The sequence below is a fragment of the Pollicipes pollicipes genome, unplaced genomic scaffold (assembly GCF_011947565.3).
Source record: "Pollicipes pollicipes isolate AB1234 unplaced genomic scaffold, Ppol_2.1 Scaffold_6138;HRSCAF=7277_pilon_pilon_pilon, whole genome shotgun sequence".
Lineage (NCBI taxonomy): Eukaryota > Metazoa > Arthropoda > Thecostraca > Pollicipedomorpha > Pollicipedidae > Pollicipes > Pollicipes pollicipes.
Genome location: NW_023596818.1, coordinates 29,651,362 through 29,659,856, shown reverse-complemented (window position 1 = coordinate 29,659,856; position 8,495 = coordinate 29,651,362). Strand labels below are relative to the sequence as shown.

General features: G+C 52.9%; 1 long non-coding RNA gene across 1 annotated transcript; it reads right to left on the bottom strand.

Moving 5' to 3' along the window:
• Positions 1–2,353: 2,353 nt before the first annotated feature.
• LOC119105751 (uncharacterized) lies at positions 2,354–6,602 on the bottom strand. Its single transcript, XR_005095063.1, has 3 exons — positions 6,542–6,602; positions 4,501–4,630; positions 2,354–2,465 (listed from the first exon to the last, which is right to left on the bottom strand). It is a non-coding gene; the product is annotated as an uncharacterized LOC119105751 (long non-coding RNA).
• Positions 6,603–8,495: the final 1,893 nt, after the last annotated feature.

Below are 8,495 nucleotides of genomic sequence, written 5' to 3'. Positions count from 1 at the left end.
CCCGCTAACATTCATTCGTCACATAAAAAATGATAATTCCTAATTGTCATTTCATGCAGCCTACAACTAATGGCAACAACAATTAAGCCATGAATTGGCCTTGACAAATTTACCATTAGTGATGTTCGCTATGCAAACAATGCAAAGCCACAGTAGATCATACACAAGAAATACTGAAAAACACGGATTCTTCATTACCCATAACTAGAATGAACATCACGTTGGCTGCCGTGAGGAAACATGTAGCAGGTGAGCCTCCCGGTATGCTAGTAGGTCTCCAGTTATTCACTGGCAGACGACTGGATCACTGCGCCGAGCGCCGGCATAACTGTCACGGTCCCCAGTGAACTATGGTTCACTGAATGGCGTAGCTGTGAGAAACCCGAAGTGTGCAGCGACACCAGTGCCGTCAAGCACGAATGCCATGCACGCTACAAACGTTAGTCTTCGGAACAATGTTACAAGGAGCCAAACTAGACACGGTCAGCCCACCCCACTGACGAATGGGAGACAGCATGGGCGTGGATGCCGTCCACGACTGCCAAGGTCCATGCCGCGCGCCGGTTACGCCGCGTCGGCAGCACGCGAGCGGCGGCGTCTGCCGCCTAGCGTGACCCCCCCCCCCCCCCCCCCGCGTGACTCCGGCGCCTGGTGCACACACCGTAGCTGCCGGGCCCAGACTAGGGCCTAGCGTGACACAGACACACACACACACCAAGAGGCGCCGGGCGCACCCACCGTAGCCGCCGGGCCGGGACCAGGGACTGGCGTGACCCCTTCCCCCACGCAGCGCCGGGCGTACCCACCGTAGCCGCCGGGTCAAGACTAGGGCCTTGCGTGACAACCCCCTCCCCTCCCCAAGAGGCGCCGGGCACCCACCGCAGCCGCCGCGCCCCTGGCGTGGCCCCCTCTCCCACGCGGCGCCGGGCGTACCCACCGTAGCCGCCGGGCCTAGACCATGGCGCCCGAGTCGTCGAACAGGGCGCGGCAGCCAGCCACCGCCGCCGCCTGGTTCAGCTGCGTGGCCAGCGGGTTGAGCAGCAGCGGCGCCGGCACGCGCAGCGGGTCGCTGAGCGGCCGCAGCAGCTCGGTCAGCAGCGGGCGCAGCTGCTCCGGCACCAGCGAGAGGTCGGCCAAATCGGCAGGCAGCGACTCCTGCGGCAAGGTCAGAGGCGCGCTGGCAGGGCGGCGGCAAGACAACCAGAGCCAGCCGCACACCCGAACCGCACCCCAAACCGCGAGACGACGTGGCCCCGGGGAACAGGGACGACCACACTTGGAGCCGGGGCACCTGGTGCCTGTGCTATGACCAGAAGCAAACACACCACAGCAGGGGACGGGGCCAGTACGTGCACATGATCCATCGCGTCCGTCATGACCAACAAACCACACTGCGCGATCGTAAGCCGACTCCAACAGGCCGGCGCATCAGCCTCATCACGGAGTATGATCACGGGATTGCGTGTGCCGTATAACACGTGAGACTTCGCTATATTGTGTTTAGCACAGCCTGGCATTTCTGCCCAACATGTGCCAAGGTAGCATATGGCGAGCAAGCCCACTGACACACGCGCCACCAGCTTAGATACGTCGATCAGTGGCTTATAACGCGCAGCCTAGACAGCTGGGCTTACAGACACCAGCTTAACTAACCGGATCAGTGAAGACATTTTCCTCCGCCAGGCGGCGCACGTGGTTGCTACACCACATCCATCTCTTGTGCCGCGACAAAGTAATAGATCGCATTAGCACCGCCAGGTGGTGCAGCAGGACCAGCAATATCCGCGCAGTCTGCGCACTCGGCTGGGGTGGAACCTAAGGGCCGAACAACGCATTAAGGCACCGGGCAACAATCTGCACAAATTGGGCATGAATACGTCGTAGTTCCGCACGGGAGCAAACACTGGAAAATTCGGCTCGCCTGAAGCGGTCCAGCCATGCTACGACTTCTTTCCACTGCTTGCCGCACGTCTTCCATTGCAGCCAGGCCCTCAGAGGTTGCTCAAACCCTGGCACACGCACAAGCCCGCCCACATGCACACACCCACACCCACCCACCCACCCACACCCACACCCACACCCACACCCACACCCACACTGCCCAGAACCCTCGCACCTATCGCGGCAGCAGCTTCCCCTTCCCCCACCCGATACAGCGACCTCATCCTCTGCCACTAGCCGACCCCAACCCAGCGGCGCCGCGGCTCACCTTCCCGTTGGCAATGTAGCCGAGGAAGGTGTACACGGGGCTGAAGTCGTGGCGGCCGTGGCGCGCGGCCAGCTGGCGCTCCTCGGCGGCCGCCAGGTTGGAGCGGCGCCGAGCAGGCGGCGGCGTCGGGCCGCTCGGTCGAAAAGCAGGGCGGCGGCGCGTTGGCGCGCCCCAGCCGCTCCAGCCAGGCCTCGATCGGCGTCGACTGCGCCCGCGCGCGGCGCACCCGCCGCGCCCGTTTCAGGTGGTTCAGCACCTGGCGAACAATGGAGGTACGGCTCAGCGGCGGCCAGCTGGGCCCGCGAAGGCGAGGGCGTACGTTCGAGACTCACTGCCGGCTGTTTCTAGATTTGTCGCGGTCACCTTCCGCACGATCGTTGCATGATATTACCGTGCCGAGGCCGGTGTCAGCTACGCACGTCGTGAAATATACGAGAGATGTGGCCAACGGCAGGCACCCATCTCAGGTGCACCAACATACACACACACGCGCGCGCGCGCGCGCGCGCGCACGCACGCACGCACGCACGCACGCACGCACGCACGCACGCACGCACGCACGCACGCACGCACGCACGCACGCACGCACGCACGCACGCACGCACGCACGCACGCACGCACGCACGCACGCACGCACGCACGCACGCACGCACGCACGCACGCACGCACGCACGCACGCACGCACGCACGCACGCACGCACGCACGCACGCACGCACGCACGCACGCACGCACGCACGCACGCACGCACGCACGCACGCACGCACGCACGCACGCACGCACGCACGCACGCACGCACGCACGCACCACACACACACCACACACACACACACACACACACACACACACACACACACACACACACGAGTAGCCCAGTACCCACACGCCAACGGACAGGTCGGCAGCCCAGCGCCCACACACCAACAGACAGGTCAGCAGCCCAGCGCCCACACATCAACGGACAGGTCAGCAGCCTAGCGCCCACACACTAACGGACAGGTCAACAGCCCAGCGCCCACACACCAACGGACAGGTCAGCAGCCCACCACCCACACACCAACAGACAGGTCAGCAGCCCAGCACCCACATACCAACGGAGAGGTCAGCAGCCCAGCATCCACACACTAATGGACAGGTCAGCAGCCCAGTGCCCACACCAATGGACAGGGCAGCAGCCCAGCGTCCACACCAACGGACAAGTCAGCAGTCCAGCGCCCACACGCAAACGGACAGGTCAGCAGCCCAGCGCCCACACACCAACGGACAGGTCAGCAGCCCAGCCCCCACACACCAACGGACAAGTCAGCAGCTGTGTATGCGGCCGCCCGTCAAAGTGAGGGGAGGGAAGGAGGAAGGCGGCAAGGCATTTGTGACTAGGACAGGCTGCCTTATTCGAAGGAGTACGCCAGGACTGCGGAAGACGCGCGACGTGACTCACGGCAGAGTTACTAAGCAGTACGGTTTCCCGGGCGGCACAGTGAGCCAGCCGTGTGGCACAATGAACAGTTCACGTCCTGGATCTCACCATACCTTTAACATCACTATCGTAAAAAGGTATCCACTGCATGCGACAATTTGCTGCACGCCGCCAGCCAAGACGCCGTGGACATCATTCATACAAATAACAATTTCTTAATGCGTTGTCCCATGACTATGCCAAGTTTTATTCATCAATGGCGCTGTTGTGACTCGGTTGAGGCGGTCCCATGCTTGAAGTGATAAATCTGAAATACCTAATCATCATGGCGCCACGTGTTGCCACATCGATCTTATCTATGGAAGGTGGAGGGTTGCATGATCCATCAGTGATTAGCGTCACGCAATGTTGCAGGCAAATGATAAGTGTGTAGCACCAATTTGCACCGACCGTTATGGCACCCATTTAAAATCCATAGCGATGTGGCATCCCTTTAAAAGATGAACTGTGAGGTCATATTCGGGCCAAAACGCTCTGTGCCTATAGATTGTGAAGTTCCTAATGCCTGTAGAGTGCGAAGCTGTCAGCTGTTGCGAAGCTGCCTGTCAAAACTGCTCTTGAAAGGGTCTGTTGGCCCAGTTGGTTCATGTCAACAGAAAACTCCTCCCCCTTATGCCTTTATAAAAGCTTTACGCGCAGCTTCGCAACCAGCTCACAGTCACCTCAGGCCTCCAGCAGCACTCAAAAGCGAGGCATGCGTCATTCAAACAGCCAGGCATCTTCAAGATTCTGAAAAAAGTACAAAGAAATGAAGGGACATACCAGGAGAATGTCAGAAGATGTTTGTCAAAGGCCAGCTCACCAGTGCATTCTTACCTGTTGTAAAGTACGTGGTTTCACTGCAGCAACCAGTGGTTCCATGCTGAATGTGCCATGCTGCCTGACAGCGCGCAGCAGCGCAGTCCTCTCCTGCTTTGTCCACCGGCTGTCCTTAAAATCATTGTCCCTGTGGAACAAGAGAAAGTGATTGGTAACTATACCAGCTCAGTGGGCCAATGAGCCTAAGGGCCATCCAATTTCATATAGCAGAGTATTTCCATCAACTAGGTAACACAACTTTGTTGCTAAAACGTGTTTCCAGCGGTTTTCAGACTGACCAGCTTAAGGTTGACAGCAATCTCAATCATGCCATACCACAAGCATTCCGAACCGTGACGGCAATTGTAACGTTTTCAACCCAGGCATAATGTTCTGTGTCACTTTTGTAAGACATGCATGCCAGAGGAAACTTTTGCACAGCACAATTATCACACATGCATGTCTATTCATTCATCTTGACATCGCTCTTTCTTCAATGTTTTGAAATGTTGAGAACTTGCTTTCCAAAAGCCAGACTGGATGGTGTCATATTCGTCTCCTCAGACAAATTCAGAAGTCAGTCTGACACACAATCGGTGTGTCTCTATGCACAGTGCCACCTTTGCCAGAAGGGCAGACGTTGATGGAAATAGCTACATATCAACAGACGCTGGCCGCGCGCGGCGGCACATTTGCGGAAACTGTTAGACGAAGCTCGGGATAGTGACAGCAGTGACTCGGCGAAATGTACTTAGAGTGCACTGTGCATCATGCGTTCTGTGTATTTCACTAGCATTTCAAATTTTAAATTTATAGCCGGGCCTACCAGTTTCATTATACAATCAGTGTTAATTCATTGTGTACTGGTAACACAGCAGCAGCAATGCTGAACACATGATACTGCTAAACAGCTCTGCTCTACTTGATCATGACCAACACCTGCCCTGAATTTTTCTGTCCTGAACCTTTTCTCCTCACTCACCACTTCTTTCACTCCAGCAACTCTCTCTGTTTCTCCGGGGCAAAATCTATGATTGGCCATGGACTGGGCTTCAGGGTCCTGCTTGTGGGAGCCCGCTCCCCACCTGACTGTCCACACCTAGGTATCAATGCAGGTTTAACCCCCAGCTGGTTGAGCAGGGGGAAGTTGACTTCCCTCCCTCAGTTCTTCAAGCACAGGTAAAAAGCAAACACTTGCAGCAACCCAAATTGTAGCTGCATGTTCATTTATTAATTTGCAGCCTGTGTGAATTTTAGTCTTGATGTACCAAGATCAGTGACCTATGTCAGGTCAAAGAGGTCACCCTCCAGAACAACTTTGACCACACATAACTTGTTTTGAGTGATCATGGTCAGGGTGAATCAGTTGGTTGCAGATACCATATCAGAATGTGTCACCTCTGGGGTGATCAAACAAAGGTGCAGGATGCAAGAGCACTTAGCATGTGGTGTGTAGAGTAGAAGCTTCAACCTAAAAAGCAACCACACATTGCACATTATCTGAGACTGTATTAGACACCTTTCAGTCTTTTGTGCTGTAGACTAAAAAAGTAGTGTTAACATGCAGCTTCATGGCCAAAAGTACTTAATTGACTGCTGACAAAATTTGAGCATGGAAGTCCAAGCATGCAGGTCAACAAGTAGCTGAAGGAAGGAAGGAGCCTCCCCAAACAAGCACAACAGGCAAGAAGCAAGACAAGTTCAAAGCAGTACCAGGTCTTTGCCAAGCGGCTGCACACTTCAAGGGCCACCAGAATTTGGGAAAATGTTTTATGTGTGGATGCAAAACAGCATATGGCTCACTTTGCAGTGATAGAATTTAGTTCATTGCTAGATGTATGGCACTCCTCTTTACATGCAACACACTGTAAGATTTAGGGTACAAGAAAAACAGGGCACAGAAACAAGTGATGACATCTGAAGCTTGGTACAAAACCATCAAAAAGCCAGATGCCTCTGCTAAATTAACTCATTGGCAGATTAGCAGCATTCATTAAGCAATTGCCCAATCTGACTTGTTCAGAAGGGCAACATTCATTGCACATAACAGATTTCTTACTCATCCTGTTGCTCATCTTTTAATGCTGCCAAAGCTCTTCGATCCCGTAATTTTGGGCATCTTGACCTTTATCAGCAGGTGTCCACTTGCATCTGTAACAAACTGAGTGCAATGATGGCTAACACACCTCAAAACAGGGCATATCAGGTAGTCAGAATAACACAATTTGTTGGTAGTGGTATGAATTGACTTGCAATTCAGAATATCAGATGCCTGCCCATGGTAACTAAGGCCACCAAATGTGGAAAAATTGCTCCTTGTGACATATATTTTCACATCCAGCCTATGAACGTTACAGATGAAATTAAGTCTAAAAAACAGGCAGAGCCTTGGGTACAGCAATAAGGCCCCATTCCGCTTCAGCTCGGGGACAATTTAGGGCATGACGGTTAACATGTTAGTATCCCAAATGAAAGACAGATTCGTCCTAAAACGACAGCATGCACTTGCAAGAAACACCGTCGAAAAATTGCATAAAGCCTAAACAGCACAATACCCACACCACATTCCTCAGCATCACAAAACGCTCCCCGACGTCAGCAGCAATCCGTGGCGTGTAGTAGTGCGCCTATTAGTGGTCAGTGGTGCGCCACAATTCCGCGCATTTTTCTCAAACTACCTCGGATTTGGCAGCTGCATGTGCGTGATGCCAGACATAATTTTTCTTTCTATTACAGTTTTTTACAAAAATGGCACGCGCAAAATACCGGATGAATATATGATGGGTTCGATGATTTGCATAGTAAAATGATGAGGCCATTACAAGTCTTCTCATAGTGCATGTCTGTTAATAGTCCTAACTAAGATAGGTAAGACTAAGAGTAAGACTCAAATACTTTCACTTAAACACTTTAAGCGGCACATCGCTTGACTCAATTTGAATCAAATCGATGATTCCACAGCGGGTAAGGCACCAGCTAGCAACTAGCCCACTTTCAAATTTCTATGCTGCTTTTTCCCGGGATCAACAGCTTAACTCCGTTCGCAGGTGGGTCTCAGTTTCCAAAGCTGAGTGATTTGAACTTCTCAGGCATGCGACTGGGTTTGAATTAGGAAAAAATGTGGTAAATCGGGTACGGACGACCCTCAGTGTGCTGTAAGGGCGTCATGCTAATAAAACAGGTGCCGTCAGTCGATGACTATTTTATGGTTCTGGCTGACCGCTCTCCTATGGAGCCATCGCGCGGACACGGTTACACCTCCTGCGTACGATTTTAACTATTTTGACAAGGCTGCCGTAGTCAAAGAGAATGTTTCAAAATTGAAGATATTGAAGAGAAGCATCAGATATGATGAAATGAGCTCACTTATAGCTATTGACATCTTTTAATGGAAAAGGCTTCTGTAGACAAGAAAATTTATCTGCCTAGTAAATATGCTCGTCAATTGGTCGTTGTTTGATGAGACCATTGTACGCTGAATGAGGGCCAACTGACGGGCTATTTGATCTGGAAATCATGTTCATGACCGCCATATGTGAACGACTCGATAATTATTTTTATATTGGCCTTATCGTCGCATGATCAATTAAAGGGCAGGATTTGAATGGCGTTATTATGGCGCCATGGGTGCCCGAACAATCTTGGAATAGTCTCTCCCAAAAAAAAAAAACTGTACATCTTCGGGGGCGTGCAGCTCAGAAAGAAGCGGGGGCTTAGGTCTAGGCAGGGTGGAGCTGTGAACTGCGCCGAATGATCTCCAAGATGGCTACTCCAGTTCAAAACCCCACACAAATGTGGAACACTCCCTTGAAAGAGGTTGAGATAGCAAAGACAACTTCTGATCGAAAGCATCGAAAGCTTCAGCATCTTTTTTTGTTCGTAACAAGTGCGTTCGGGTGTTGAAAGCAATGTCTGATGGACACATGCCACGGAGTTTCAGGCTGTATTTTTGCTGCTTTCCACACTCAACCAGATGATTCCTGTTTTAGAGCCGCTTTTATCCCAGATGTGGT